The 16,996-nt window shown below is 31.8% G+C and overlaps 1 pseudogene; it reads right to left on the reverse strand.

Annotated features, from left to right (window-relative positions):
* Positions 1 to 4,241: 4,241 nt before the first annotated feature.
* LOC121392163 lies at positions 4,242 to 15,751 on the reverse strand (annotated as a pseudogene).
* Between the last annotated feature and the right edge of the window lie 1,245 nt (positions 15,752 to 16,996).

A 16,996-nucleotide genomic window follows, 5' to 3' on the forward strand; every position in this document is an offset into this window, starting at 1 on the left:
GGAGAAGCCCATCTTTGTGACCATTTCCTCTTTTTCTGGCTGGAATCAATTTGGGTCACAGGAGAGCGCGGAGATAAGTGCTGTTGCAGAGCATATAAAGACCATTAATGGTCCAAATAAAAGGCCACACAGCACATTTGAATTCACCGGATGAGCTTGGGAAACCTGTAAGTGGCAACTCTATTATCTGCAGGACATTGGTTTGAGAACTGAGAATAGGAGAGAGGAGTCAAAGAGTAAAAAGCATTAAATATTTTTAACTATGTACCTGGAAGTCCAACTCAGGTAGAATAGTGCTGTTAAGAGCTAATTCAGCTAATGCTACTTGTTGTCCTCCTTGCACTGATTTAGCTGGAACAAAATAATTGATGAAGCCTCTCAAAGAATTGATGTGTGATCTTGAAGCAACCAGGCAGTGTTGACTGGCGTGGAAACAGAATTAGACTGGATATTTTCTGGTAGTTCCTGTTGATATAACAAGCCAGGCTGCTGAGGCATAAGGATTTCTTGGATCGTAAATGTTACGAACATTAACATGTGTCCACATTATAAACTGGATCACTAATATACATTGCTTGGTATCAAGAGTAGGATATATACAATTCTGAAAAAAAAGAAAATTATAACATATTTTAATAATTTATTAATTTACTTACACCGCTGTTGTATCATGTAATAAATGAATTGCTATTCCAATAATCTTCTCGGAACACATCAAAACTAAGATAGAAGGATCACGCATATAATTTGTAACATCACTTTCCATCAAACATGTAACAGCTTTGACATAATTCATATAGAGGGAACCTAGTTCCAGTGGAACAAGCTGTGTTTGGTGTTTCCTGCCACATTCAGAGGTATTGGACTAGAGTGAGATAGCCCAAAGAACCGCAATGCGAAAGCAAACAGTCGATAAGTGGAAGTCATAAATTTTGCAACTTTGATATCAGAGATATTGAATCCCGTTTAAATGTTCTTTCTTCTTTTGTTTCTGAAGTATTTTTCGGTGGATGGATGGAGCCTCTTTTGGCTGGTCTTTTATATTCATTCTGGCGTAGGTTGGTTGATTCAAACTATTCTTTTGACCACGGACCACACCAGTAGAGGAGAAATTATCCTATTTTTTCGTTTGGGTCAGCAAGTATTGCTCATCCCAGGTCAACAATTTGCATCATTTCCAGTGACCTTCACTATTCCTGGGAAATTACCCTTTGTATTGCTGAATGTTATTCTTTCCATTGTTTTATTATGAGAGAGTCTGAACTTGGGCCGTACTTGTATAAAATCCCCTTCCTTTTAGAAACACTTTCCTTTTCGCAATCTGAAAGTAAAAAAACAATATTAATAGAATAATGTACATAATACACTTTGCGGTCAGAAATCATTCAGCCCTGATCTCTCTAGAGTATCTCGGTCATCTCTTGTCACTTTCAAATGTTATATATTTACTTTAAATTCATTGTCTCGATTTTTAAATGTCGCATGGATAGAGACAACAAGCTCTTCGTACCCTCTCTCTCTAGATCTCTAGCTGACCGTGGGCTAGATCGAACTATACAAACGAATGACTGACAACCCAGAGATTAGAGGAAACATAGCTCTTTCCAAACCTTTCTCCTCTACATCTATGAATTTTTAAGCCTAAACACCTAAGAAGAAAAATAACTCACCGATAGATGAAAAGATAGGAACTGGAATTAAAAAAACATCATAGTGCAGCTCCCCCCAGCTATAGGTGCCTTCCAGAAAACTTATCTCTCAACCTTTGAAATGAGGTTTGAAAAGTAAAAATGAGATCTAGCCCAACTGTCCTTCACCAGAGAAATTAACTTACAGCAGCAAGACAGAGACACATCTACACAAAACTACTACTTCAACATTGGAAAAATGCTCATTTATTGCATCTTTCTTGTTTCATTCACTTTTACCAAACCATTCATTCTTTACCTATTCTATCTGGTTCGGAGCTATACCTGAGAATGGAATTGACTGCTCACAAGCACCATCATCACAGGTGGATCTCTCAGAGATAGATCTGGACGTTGTCATTGAAAAAATATCTCAATCTTCAGTATCCCTCAGGTAATTTATTTCAGTCCAGTTACATTAAGTAAGGATTATTGTCATTGCCTGCATATCGTTACTAATATTGACATTTTTTCTTCTATTTTGCAGATAGTTCCATTTAATTATTTTGTGATAACAGTCACCAGTTCCCTACAAAAATATTCCCCACAAACATCTGCCACATCTGCTGTCAATCATCTCATATTAGAGCCAATTGGTATGGCAGTGATAACAGCGTTCATCCAGGCATCTGAGCAACATGGAATCCACCATCCCTGATGAGACAGAATGACTCGATAACAACAACAAAGACCTCTTACTGGTCCTCCAGCAAAGTTACTTGAACTGTCCTTCAGATCTTCTTTGCAACTGTTCGAGAGATGCTCAGATACCTACAATTCAACCTGAAGTGACCATTTTCCTCAATGCACCAGCTTCACATGCTCCATTTATATTGGGGCAGTACATTATCAAATATAGTCGTTCCACACTGAATGCTTACACTCAAAATTGTAACTGTCCAATCTACTTTCAAATTCAACTACAGCTCTACAATGGTTTCAACGATGTGTTCCCTCTGATGATCCTCATTACAATGAAACAACAAACACATGTCACTCGCTTAGTCGTTTATCTTTAAAACTTTGGCATAAGTCACCTTTTAAAACAATCTTAGTAATGACATGCTCTTAATTTTTTTATTTGTTTTTTAGTTTACAAAAATTTAAATCATGGTCAACTTATTTATTTGAATATTATTTATTTTACTGAAAGCTAAAATTAATACTAATAATTATTATATTTATTTATTTTATTAGATGTTGAAATTATAACAATATTTTATTACAATTATGTTTGCAAAATATAACTTATATACAATGTTCATATAAATTTTATGCAAAGTGAATATGTTCTGCTATTGTGAAGCTTCCAATAACCTGCAAATTGAACAACAATAGACACAATGAAACAGCAATGAAACTGATTCTAACACAATTACAAAATTTAAATTTTTAATGGTCAATTTTGAAGTGATATATTATAAATCAGAACTTAAATAATATGATTCATTCATAGTTTTATTTGCAAATTTGACATAACTACCTGTAAAAATAGCTCATTTGATACAAACAATACAACTATCTAACCATAATAGAACATTGTCAATCTTATGAGGGGAAAAATACAATTTTCAGTAAGGGAGAAACCTAGGATTCAGTTCACAACCTGATGTACTTATTCTTTGTTTATATTTTGAATATACAATAGGTTATCTCATTGTAAAAATATGCAATAAAATCATTTCCTTGTGTTGAGTATGTTGACTAAAGAGAACGTAACTGACACTATTTAACAGTTCCAATTGTGACACTTTTGTTTCACTACAATAAATACTGTTTAATGTTGTAGATTGAGTTTCAATTCACAGTAAATACCAAGAACTTACTGTAAAAAACTCATCTCCTGACATATTTCGTGTCTTTTTAAGTCAAATCCTGTCTCTTCAAGAAGTGTATATTACAAATGTTTTGATATCAAGAGGTCAGGAGTTGTTCCTGTCGTTAAGATAAATAATTAAGTCATAATTTGACCCAAGAGTGTATTTGTTGTTTAAAAGAATAAGACCGGTCATTACTTAAAGTTTTATTTTTAAACATAAACACAATACAATTAAATGTAATATATAATACATGTAATATATGTATTATAATATCCAGACAGGTAATAGAGAATCCTCTCCATTAAGGTCTACAGAGTCAATTATACTTGGCATAATACATCAGTTTGGGGCGCTTGGGAATAATACAAATCTTTCCAACCACAATAACTAAAAGATTTTCTTTCCTGTGATAACAATAACCAATATATTACAATGAAAGAGTCGACAAAAGCTGAATCATGCATCCTCATTGTGTTTTTTTAGCGATTATTTATTTTGTGGTCCAATATATCTACAAATATAAATAATAATTACATGTACTACTAAAAATGACTTTGATAATTGGGAAAAATATTTTGGATAGTGACAAAAGTTGAAAGACTAACATATAATGGAACTGAAAAATATATAAAGTGAACCAGGGGAAATATGAAAGTAACTGGAGTATAATGTGTTTTATATTCATAATTAATTAATTATTAGTTAATTAATTTTAATTAATAATTGAACTAACCATAGAATTGATGGAACAATAAATTTAAGTAATTTTTTTTTCAATAATTCCAGCACTGATTTATTTCTAAACAAAGACAATACCCCCGCAATAAAGTACCTTTATTACATTAATTATATCCTTATTAGTCGCTGTTTATCTCTAATAGTATCAATGCCCAGGCATAATGACAAATTTATTCAACACAACTAATATTATTACTCCCACTATCACCCATCGCTCCCCTTTTCCTGGTTCTTTACCCTTCCCTTAGAAACTACTGATTTTTTATAGATAGTGATAAAATATTGGTCCATATTTGAAGTCATACACAGAGACCATATAAATTATAGGATGTTGTGTAATCAACTCATAGCTGTAGAATTGTTGAGGTTCATATGCAGGTCATAGGGAGATATGTAAGTTCTTATATACAGAACTCATAGAGTACATCAAATTATTTATGAAGTCCATATATTTATAAGACTTCAAATTGGACAGCATTTATCCATCCATCCATTCATCTATTGATCCATACCTAAAGGTAGCACCCAAACTTCTATTTTTTGTTTTGAAAACATAATTGTAATAAACCATTCCATTCCTATTAAAATAAATATGAAAAACAATAACAATAAACAAAAAAACAATAAATCAAAAAACAATAACGAGTAAACAATAAACATATTAATATGACAATAATACTAATTTCCTTTCCTCTCCTTTATAATAATAATAATAACTAAGAAATGTTCCTAAATAAGGTAGGTGGAGCTAGTATGACACAATACAAATTATATCATTAGTTTCCATGGGTACAAACCATTATTCTTAACAATACAAAATTGTACTTAATCAGATTCATATAATACCAGGTGTTCATAAATCATAGATCATAATAATAAAATGAAATTGAAACATAATATGTTAATATTTATTTGTGTACATGTGTGTATGTGACTGGTAATACTGAATGGGAACTATGCCCCATATAAACAAAACATCATTACATAAATATGACCTCATACAGATGTGAGGAAGTCTTATAATAACTTCCTTTAATTACTATTACTTAATACTAGTACTGGTTTTGGACAATAATTTATTAAACAAATCATAATATCACAACGTTCTAGAAATTACTTTAATATAAACAATAGAAATAACAATTAATTTACAATAACTGTAACTGTTTAATATTTCAAAGTCTTTTGAAGATAACATATACAAATTAAGATTTCATCATGTAATTAAGTAACCACATAATCATTACATATGTAATAATTAGGTTAATAACAAATGATATTTTTTTAAAAACAATACATCATTAATGAATCAGCAAGTTTTCAATATCGTCAAAGGATTATTTTAAAGTGTGACTCATGCTGATTGTTATCGTCATAAATAAAATTAAATATTAACTGTTCCAAGGAAGTAAGAGAGTCATTGTTAAATTCACACCTGTAATGTTTACCAAAGTAATAGTTTACTAACCAGGAAAGGGGAAATGAATTAAAAGTAGTCATTGTAATAGTTTTTTTTCAATACTCTTTAGGGAATATGAATATATTATACATTATGAATCTAATTTATGTGTGAAAATGAAACTGTTTTAGGGGAAAACTAAAATTCATATTACAATGCTCCACAATAATATGTTTATATCCCATCTGTCCATCCATCTATCATCCATTCTGTCCATTCATCCATCTATCTATCTATCTATGATTCCACTCCATCCATCCATCTATCATCCATCTGTCCATTCATCCATCTATCTATCTATCTATGATTCACCCATCCATCCATCTATCATCATCCATCCATCCATCCATTCCATCATCTATCTATGATTCATCCATTCATTCATCCATTATAACATACAGAAAGAAGATGGAACATTATATCATCCCCTACATACATAGTATTACAACATACCTCATTACATTGTACTATACCTCATTACATTGTACTATACCCCCCCCCCTCATTACATTGTACTATACCTCATTACAGTGTACTATACCTCATTGCTTGTACTATACCCCTTCATTGCATTGTACTATACCGTCTCATTACATTGTACTATACCTCATTACATTGTACGTTATAACCTCATTGCATTGTACTATACCTCATTACAGTGTACTATACCTCATTGCATTGTACTATACCTCATTACATTGTACTATACCTCATTACATTGTACTATACCTCATTACATTGTACTATACCTCATTACATTGTACTATACCTCATTGCATTGTACTATACCTCATTACATTGTACTATACCTCATTGCATTGTACTATACCTCATTGCATTGTACTATACCTCATTACATTGTACTATACCTCATTGCATTGTACTATACCTCATTACATTGTACTATATACCTCATTGCATTGTACTATACGCCCGGTACCTCATTACATTGTACTATAACCTCATTGCATTGTACTATACCTCATTTACATTGTACTATACCTCATTACATTGTACTATACCTCATTGCATTGTATTATGTACTTTAATATAAAAAGGTTATTTTCTTCTTCATGCTTTGTTCTTATATAATTCACTTAAATATTTGCGACAATATATTCCCCTCATAAACTATCGCTAGATACCATATAATGAATATATGACGAAATAGTCATAACAAAACAATAGATAAATAGATAATATGAGGAATACATTGTAATAATACTGATTCCAATGCAGATTATTTGTAATACTACAGACTTCCGTCAAACATTGTACTTATACCAACAATAGGGACCAGCTGTCATGGAGAAACCATGTACAGATGTAACTACACTTAAAGTGGTTTAATTTGAGTGAAGGAAATGTTTGCGTTTAACACAATTAAAGGAAAAGTCCAGATGGCAAGCGAGAAAATGACATATACGTTCTGATTTTAATAGTCTTCATAATAAAGTACCATATATGTTACATTCAAAGATACCACAGATTTATTGATAATCTCTTAAAACGAACATTAACAATTTATGACTCCATAAAATATACAATATAATGAAATACATCACAATTACACTTATCATAACATTCACAGCACAAGATATGTCATGGAGATATACTAGCTACCCTACCTCAATAATGGATTTGAGTTGGTAGTGGCGTTGAATAAACAGGTTACAAACTGAACTATCACATAATAAATTTATAATAAACTTCTATTACATCAACTATTAATGTCACAAACATTTTAGTCTTATTTGAATAAAACTCTATTGTTTAAATTGATGAACTAATGATATCCTCTGAAATGGAAACATCAAGATAATAAGATCATTCACTTGCCAGATTAAGTAATCCTGGAAGTGACCCATACCTTTAGTCTAAATATATACAATTATGATCTCATGTGAACTTCCATGATATATTGATGAAAGGTGATTATTTCCTCAATTTCTTTCATGAATTTATAGGAAGCACATTTGATATGAGTAAATGACATATACGTTTTGTAGAAATAGAATCCTGGCATATATATCATGGGGTCTATATTATGACAATAATTAATCCTGGAAGTGAAATCCCTTTAGTTCTAATATATACAATTATGATACTCATGTGAACTTCCATGATGTATTGATGAAAGGTGATTATTTCCTCAATTTCTTTCATGAATTTATAGGAAGCACATTTGATATGAGGTAATGACATATATACGTCTTGTAGAAATAGAATCCTGGCATATATATCATGGGTCTATATTATGACAATACTAATCCTGGAAGTGAAATCCCTTTAGTTCTAAATATATACATTATATGATACTCATGTGAACTTCCATGATGTATTGATGAAAGGTGATTATTTCCTCAATTTCTTTCATGAATTTATAGGAAGCACATTTGATATAGTATGACATATATACGTCTTGTAGAAATAGAATCCTGGCATATATATCATGGGGTCTATATTATGACAATACTAATCCTGGAAGTGAAATCCCTTTAGTTCTAAATATATACAATTATGATACTCATGTGAACTTCCATGATGTATTGATGAAAGGTGATTATTTTCTCAATTTCTTTCATGAATTTATAGGAAGCACATTTGATATGAGGTAATGACATATATACGGTCTTGTAGAAATAGAATCCTGGCATATATATCATGGGTCTAATATTATGACAATACTTGAGGATATAAATAGGATATGACACAGAATAAATTATTACTAATATCAATACTAATTCAATATCCTATTATTAGATCACAATCTTATCATATCGTCTCTAGCAAGGGGACAAGGGAGGGTTAGGTCCATATATTAAGAGCAATTACTGCGGTTAAGATAATAAAAGGAGGAAATGTTAATAATAGGTCTCGTTTATAGAACATAGGTATTACATCAGGGTTCTCTATCAATGGAGCTAGTATTAATACTCTCTATCAATGGAGCTAGTATTAACATGATATAGTACATTAGCATGGTCTATCAGTTTCATTAGAGAAAAAAATGACCTTGAGATCAAGTTCATTTTGAGGGTCAAAGTTAATATATAAAATAAAATGTACTTGAATATGTAATGTAAAAGAGACCATGTCTTGTTCCTAGTTGCCCACTTGTTTTTGAAAGTGAGATTGGGAATGAGCATAGTTTCATTAGCTAGGTTGGGAATGAGGATAGTTCATTTAGCTTCCAGTAACTGTCAGTTGATAACGAAACAAACAAACAAACAAAGTATATCGTTACATGAAAAGCCAACTATGATAATGTAATAATAACTAATTAACTATCACAGTTTCAAGGAAAAAATGACAACAATGAGGTAATATTAAAGTTGAATGTTATCATAATAGTATGACAAAATGGCATGCAAACAAACAGAATCATAATAATAGTATAATGACATAACTTCTAGTTTAAATACCAGTTAATAAAGAGTTAATAAATATTGAATGTCAACTAGAACTAATATACCTTTAAACCATTACATCATAATTATGTCAATAATGTCAATAACATAATAAGTATTATCGTAATAAAGACTTATAACAACAAATATTTATATCCCAAATTTTCAAAAGATTATATTGCATTGAAGGACAATGCTTGTTGCTATGGTAACCATTAATGTACTTACTTGATAATTAATAGGGGGTGGAGGATTAATTGGTTCTATTCTCACGACACTAGACTCCACCTTTGGAGGTGGTCTGAAGTTGTTCTTACCTACCTACATATATAAGGAACATTAGCATGAGACCATAGTATTGGTATGAGACTGCAATATTAAGTATGAGACTATATAGTATTGGTATGAAAGTATGTGGAACTAGTTTGAGTCCTAAGTATATGAGACCTTCATAAGATGTGATACACGAGCTAAAAGCTGAACATTAACAGAGAGACGACAATATATAGTTTATCTCCTGGTTTGGCTACTAATCTCTGAGGCAAATTCATGTTGAAACATTAATACAGCACATCTGTACAGAGAAAAGAGAAACAGAGACAGAGAGTTAAAGATAATATTCATAGCACATTTACCTGGAACAAAGGTCTCTGTAGTAACAGTTTAAAAACAATGGTGAGGATATCTACAAACAGAGATACATTATAACATTCTCTTTTAGACTTAGTTCATTATGCTTACTGATGTGATAGGTAAGTTAGCAACGCATACATCAAAAAATGGAAGCTCTGTCTTCAACACATCTCCAACAATAATTTGTAGTTTATTTGATAAGGGGGACTAATGAAAAAGGAGGGTTTATGAATAATTAATTAGAATATTTTATACCTTCCTTGAACCCTTTTTTGTAGTTCAGCTACTAGTCTGGTATCGACCTCACAAGCAACAACCTAAAGATGGATAAATAGTTGAAAGAATAGACAAATAGATAGATAAATGGACAGTATAAATGAATAGGACGATGGACAAATGATAAAATAAATGGATAGACCAAACGAATGAATAAATAAACAACAAATCAATTAATATTTTCTGACTTTTTTTGCTTGTTCAATTAATTTAATTGTCATATTGGCCAGTACGCTCGATCCTACTTCCAATACAACATCAGTAGAACGTAAAGCAGCAGACTACAAGAACATTATGATCATTAGTTATAACATGTACATTTGTACCTTTTCTATGATACTGTTAATAATTAAGGGGTTTTTCAAAATGTGTTGTCCCTTCCCTTTTTCAAACTGTATTCCTGAACAAAATAGAATCAGTAATTAAAGTGGGCGTGACTAAGTCTTAGTGGTACATAAAGCCACACCCATACTTTAGCATATCTAACCTTGTTGACATCTTTGACTGTGGTCTCTAGTTTCCTTTTTTTCTCTCTCTTAGGGCATTTTAAATGGTGTTATGATCAATTGAAAGAGACGTGATTAACTTCTAAAATCAACCCACGTGGCTAGTAATATACGGAGATAAACGGAAACGTTCTGAATTTATTAAGAAAATGTAATGGACGGAAATTAATTACTCCGTATACTACAATTTATGGCTTCCAACAATTTGGTGGAGCTGCTGCCAATACGGGGGAATCGAGAACAATAGCTCCTGAAACCTTACCCGCTTTGAGATGGAGTCTCCATTGTATGGTAACCCCACCCTCTCTCTTCCTATTGAAGAAGTAAAAACCCAATAATTAACAATGTAATGATAAACAACAATTTGTAATGTTGTGTATTAGATTGTAAACAATAATTATAATTTATAGCAGTATTTATTACATAGAGTATATATTATAGTAAAGATACTGACAAACATTACAGTACAATATGTTTATAGTATGGGATTTCTTTTTTAATAGTATTTGTTATTGAAAGCAACAGTGTATTAGTGTATCAATTTAGTTCTATATTTTTCACAGTTTTTTTTAATCAGTGTTAATATGGTTTAAATCTCACTCACTTAAAAATACCAATTACACTAAACATATGAAAGCAAGTTTCCTAATTTTAAAATATGCTGTGCTAATAAATACATTTATTAATTACTTGTCTTATCGATTAACTCTTTTTAAAGGAATTGACCTTCATGTATTAGTGGTTCCTCCTTATTCTTGGAGAAGAGATTTACGACTAGCTTATAGTGTGGTCTGTGCGGAGTCAGTATAGGGGGGGGGGGCAGGATTCATCAGGTATTAAATCTCATTGAAGTTTAACATCACTTGATGACAACACATTACATATCACTCTATTTTATTATTTATGGTTAATACTACTAATTTTTATTACTGTAGTATAATACATTACAAGTAGTTGGTACTCTTATAAAATGAAACAAAAGAAATTGTATAGTTTTCATAGAAAGCAGAAATTTGATGTGAAGGGATGTTATTCAATGTAGTGAAAATTAAATGCACGTCTTAAAAAGGATAGCAGATGGTCTAATTACAATAGACAACATGTTTGTGCATGTTTTTAAAGCACATGTTGTTTTTATAATGATAATTCTCTTGTCTTTCTCCTCCCTGCCTTTCATAGGGTTTTCAAAACAAGCATTTATTATCTGAACTACGTCAGTGTATTGAGAAACAGCTGGAAACCTTACTACTACCATCACAGTTTGTATTGCTCCGTAACGTAGGGAGGTGCCTGACTTGGGTGAGTGGGCAGTATGAGACCAAAAGTTCAAGATGTTTGCTGATAATGTTAAGGAACATCTGGATATCTAATTCATATTGTAATGAGTTAATTCAATTAGTTATCATATTTGTTTCTTAGGTATCTTATAAACCAGAACATTGTCTCACAGCCTCTATATATGCTCCACTAAATGTAACTGATATCTCATTAGAATACTTCATTAAGTTATTTGGTATATTTTAATTCAATAGATAAGAACTGGTGAACTCTATATCTTGATAGTGACTAGGTAACAGAAATGTTCCTTTTTTAAGAAACAAAGAGAGTTATCCATTAGAATTGTCTGGTAATTCATTTTAATTTTTAATAATTGAGTCCTCTAATTTCACAGGGACATCACTATCTCCTTTTCCCTCCAGTGTCCAATAAATCTCATGAAATATCTCAACCTTATAACAGTACATTTTTGAAGTATTCAACATTGCATGCTCCACAGTCCTGATTCACCCAATAGAACTAACTACAATTACAGAAGAGCAAGTCTTCCTCAAATTCATTTAACATCTACTAATGATTTATTACGTGTCACTCCAACAATTTCTACTTATTCTAGTACAATCAATCCAGATACAGCATCTCGAAACTATCAGTGGTTACCATGACGACAAGTATCTGTCTCCAGGAATGTTGCGACCAATGAGTCATCACAAAGTGATCACAATGCTTTTGCGACTTAAAACAGACTTGAATATAGTAACTCACTCTAAAGAGAAAATTGACGAGTCAAGTAAAGCTGAATTTATTGAAAAACCTGACTGACTTTAAAACAGAATTAGCCCAAAGTTCTGCTAGTATTTCAAGCCAATCATTACAAAACTTGGACAGAAGTGATAAAAAGATAACATAGTAATGAACAACATAATCCAATCGTCCAAGTTATATATCTCTCTCTGATCCTGAGGGTTGTAGCTACTACAGCAAAATTAGAACAGACACTATTTCCAAAAGAAGATAAAAATACTACAAAAGTTGTAGACAAAACACCATTAATACCACAATCACCATTGAAGTCAATTGAAAAATCTTCTGATGTCACTGCTCCTACTTCTAGTGAAGAAAAGTGTTCCAATGACACACAAGAAGATAAAGTTAGTCCTGTCAAGAAAAATTTATTGAAACCTTCTCAACAAAAGACAAAGATACCAGCTCATGTAGAGAGAGAACATGTAAAAAGTCTCTAAAAAGATAGAAAGTAAATCTAGTGAACATCAACCTATAACAAGAACCATTTGCCTCCTAAAATAACCGAAAAGGCGACGAGTTCAAAGGAAGGATCATGATGTAGTGAATACAAATAGGATCACTACTAATAATAATGGTACTATGGAGAAATTAAAAAAGTAGGTTCTAGAGATCTAGAAGTAAGAAGTGAGCAACCAGAAGTACAGGAATCACCAAAAAGACTCCTAAAATAACCAAAAAGGAGACGAGTCAAGGAAGGATCATGATGTAGTGAATACAAATAGGATCCACTAATAATAATGGTACTAATGAAGAAATTAAAAAAGTAGGTTCTAGAGATCTAGAAGTAAGAAGTAAGCAACCAGAAGTACAGGAATCACCAAAAAAGACTCCTAAAATAACCAAAAAGAGACGAGTCAAAGGAAGGATCATGATGTAGTGAATACAAATAGGATCACTACTAATAATAATGGTACTAGTGAAGAAATTAAAAAAAGTAGGTTCTAGAGATCTAGAAGTAGTGAATGAAAGAAGTAAGCAACCAGAAGTACAGGAATCAAAAAGACAAAAGAAGAAACAAAGATTATGATGACAAAGGTATTACATTATTGAGTACATGTTAATTGTTAATGACATCATTTTAATTGTCTACAGTGGCTAGATTATTGAAGGAAATAGAGACAGTCAAAAATGAATGGTGAGTATATATAATATTATTAGATTATATGATCTCATTTGTGGGACTCATGCAGCAGTAAGATGTCAACAACCACAGAACATATTGACCATGAAAATACGCAAGGCACAGATGTCAATGAAGAAACAACGAGAAAATGGTGAGGAGTGTCGAGGACTGCCTTATACAAACACATATTGTTCTCTTATTTCACTGTCATAACTATAAAACATATCATAATACTACTGAACCTAACTAGCCAGTTCTTTACACTCAGCTCATATATCTCCTCCTCTTGGCTGTATTACCAAACTAGCCAGATGTTCAATCTGCCATAACTTTCTTTGTTTATACCCTAAAATCATGGCATCTGTGAGATAGTGTCCTTAATCAACTGCTACCATGGCAACAGGGTGTCTCTTATCCACTTATATTAGTGAACTTTATAAAAACACTTATATTAATGTATATCAGTTTTCACTGAGGTAGCCATTAATGTTCCCTAACCTTGTTAGCTTTCCACAACAAACCTTACTATATCCTGCCATTTAGTTGATCTGGAATGGAAAAGGAGTTCTTCCAAGAAAAGCAGAGATCTTCCCACTTGAGGATCAAATATCAGTATGTAAGGGAAACATTGACGTTCTGAAATCATTTGTGAGGGCAACCATCACAAACAGGTAAAAGTGCCACATCTCACACTCCAACATTAAACTGTATTCATTTTATGGGATTTTTAATGCCTTTCACTTACATTAACTGCAGGTGGTTTCATAGTATCATCTGGGGAGAAACCATCAGAGATAGTACTGCTATACTACTGTATTGTATGCATTACAATATATCACATACCATTTCTTAGGAAAATTACAAGAGACAGTGTCGTCAAGTGGAACTTGATATAGAAGAACTAAAGGAAAGGCTTGCTAAAACAAGAAAGCACTTAGCAATAGAACAAAAAGTCAATAAGAAAAAAAAACATATTACTTAGGAATGTTAAAATAATAAATTTTGTAACTAACTACTTATTTCATGTGTGACTCTGTCAATCTATTTATGAATCTTTTATATCTATTTTTACTCTTATATTCTTGAATTACTTATATAGGTCCGACAAAATGCTACACGTGAACACAGACTATTGAAACAAGAGCTGTTAGAAAAGCAAATAGAATTTACAAGAACTCACACCACAAAAAACCTATTCACTTAATACTGTCTATTAAATACTATATTATACTAATTTTTGATCTCCTAATTTTAAAAGGAATTAACCACAAAATAATCATGAAACAATTATAGACATTTGTTTACCTGCTGGGATGGCTCAAGTTACTGAAAATAAAAACTCAGGAAGTAGAGTGTTTCAGACTTGCCTTCTTCAGTTATATTGTTACAGAATACAATAGAAGAGGTGGAGGGTCATCCCAGTACAATAAAGTGGTGTGATGTGTACTTGTCCTATATACAATGCAGTGGCTCCTACACTACAGGTGGTTTGCAATTGAAAGACTTTGTGGAGTAACATCAAGGAGGTGTGGAGATAACAGTGAATCAGTCCCACCTTCTGGGCACCTTAGGGTATAATCATAATCAAAACAACTTGAATGGGTACATGTACACAATGGGAGGTATGCTATTTATCAAGGTCACATTTATACTAATTTGTGACGATACATGTACAGATATTAATATTCATAATGGAGCTTTAAAAACAATACTATGATGGTGTATATTAGAATATTATTAGATATACTTTAAAAAAACTATAAATTTTTTACAATAAAAACAATTTATTAATGTTCATAATTATAATTAAGTAGATAAACAATGTTTACAATTTTTACTACAAGAATGAAATAACAATGAAACAATAATAACAATTACATAAACATGTCTTTAAAATAATCATCAAACTCTTCTTCTTTAGTTTTTTCAACTAATTCTTTAGCAGATTTACTCCCAAATTTTTTTCAATGCCTTCTGACTCTCCCTGGGTTGTAGGTGATACTTCTGACACATCTAAAAAAAATTGTAATAATTGTGTTGTTTTAAACAGTGTTATGAGAACAATAGAACAATAACAACAACAGCCACAAATTCAAATGGTTGTTTTTTGTAAATTATATTGTCATTGAGGGAATTTGGTTTAGCGAGTGACACTTGACGTATATTGAAAAAGTGAGGTAATAAATACTGAAACAGGAACACTATAATTAAAACAATAAGTGTAAATATATAAACATGAATACCAAATAGGTAACGTAATATTTATAGTATTATTATTAACCTTAAACCTAATACTAGATTAGATAATATGTTGTTAGTACCTTTATCTTCCTCATCAGATGAACTGCTATCTGTTTCGTTCTCCTCTTTTGCTTCTTTTAATTTTCTTTTTGTGTTCACGTTTACTTTTTTCTTTTTCTTTTTTCCATAACTTTTTCTTATGATGATAATTCAGCTTCTTTGAACAAGATATACAAAGACGCACTTTAACGAGGGCATCTTTTTTTTTCATCATGTTCTACATAACCAAAATTAACCTCCCAACTTGTCAGATTTTCCCTCTCAGAACAATGTTTACTGCCGCATATAAATTGACCTTTGCCCTCCACAACTTCTTTCTCTGTCCGCCATCTTAATGCCACTTTATTCTCTTTGTATCGACTTAAATCTGATATTGTATACTCTTTGAAAAGTTTGTCATAATAAGCTTTTGCCAAGCGCTGTTCCCAAGTTTCTGCTTCCTTGTTGCTATCCCAAATAAACCGATGTTCTTCTTTTAAGACATCATAATCATTACGATCTTTACTGGTAGATCGTTGGATCTGTTCTATACTTTTTACCTGCAGCTAATAAATAATGGTTAATTAATGTTTTATGACGAGAGTAGGCATCCATTGAGAGTAAATGATACCGACGAGAATACCATTCTTCTTTATCTCTCTCATTGACTAGAACCTGTTTTAGAAGGAAGACCGCTTGAATGGGTGGGTTTGCCAACGGAAATTGGTTTTTGATGGGACAAAGGATCGTCCCTCCAAGTTAGTCTTCTGTCCCTTTCAGAGGAGTCAAATTCAGAGTCTAAGTCACCATATTCATCCTTTCGATGAGTACCGCCAACAGCCATTATGGGAAAAAAAGGGAAGAAAAAACACCAATAGAGTTCAAAGGTACACGTGGATTTGCGCATGCGCTTTCGTTAAGTTTACGCGTAAAAACATTTTTCGCGGTAATTAAAGTGGGTTTGTGTTATATTGAAAT

Source organism: Gigantopelta aegis, unplaced genomic scaffold (genome assembly GCF_016097555.1).
Source record: "Gigantopelta aegis isolate Gae_Host unplaced genomic scaffold, Gae_host_genome ctg3433_pilon_pilon, whole genome shotgun sequence".
Classification (NCBI taxonomy): Eukaryota; Metazoa; Mollusca; class Gastropoda; order Neomphalida; family Peltospiridae; genus Gigantopelta; species Gigantopelta aegis.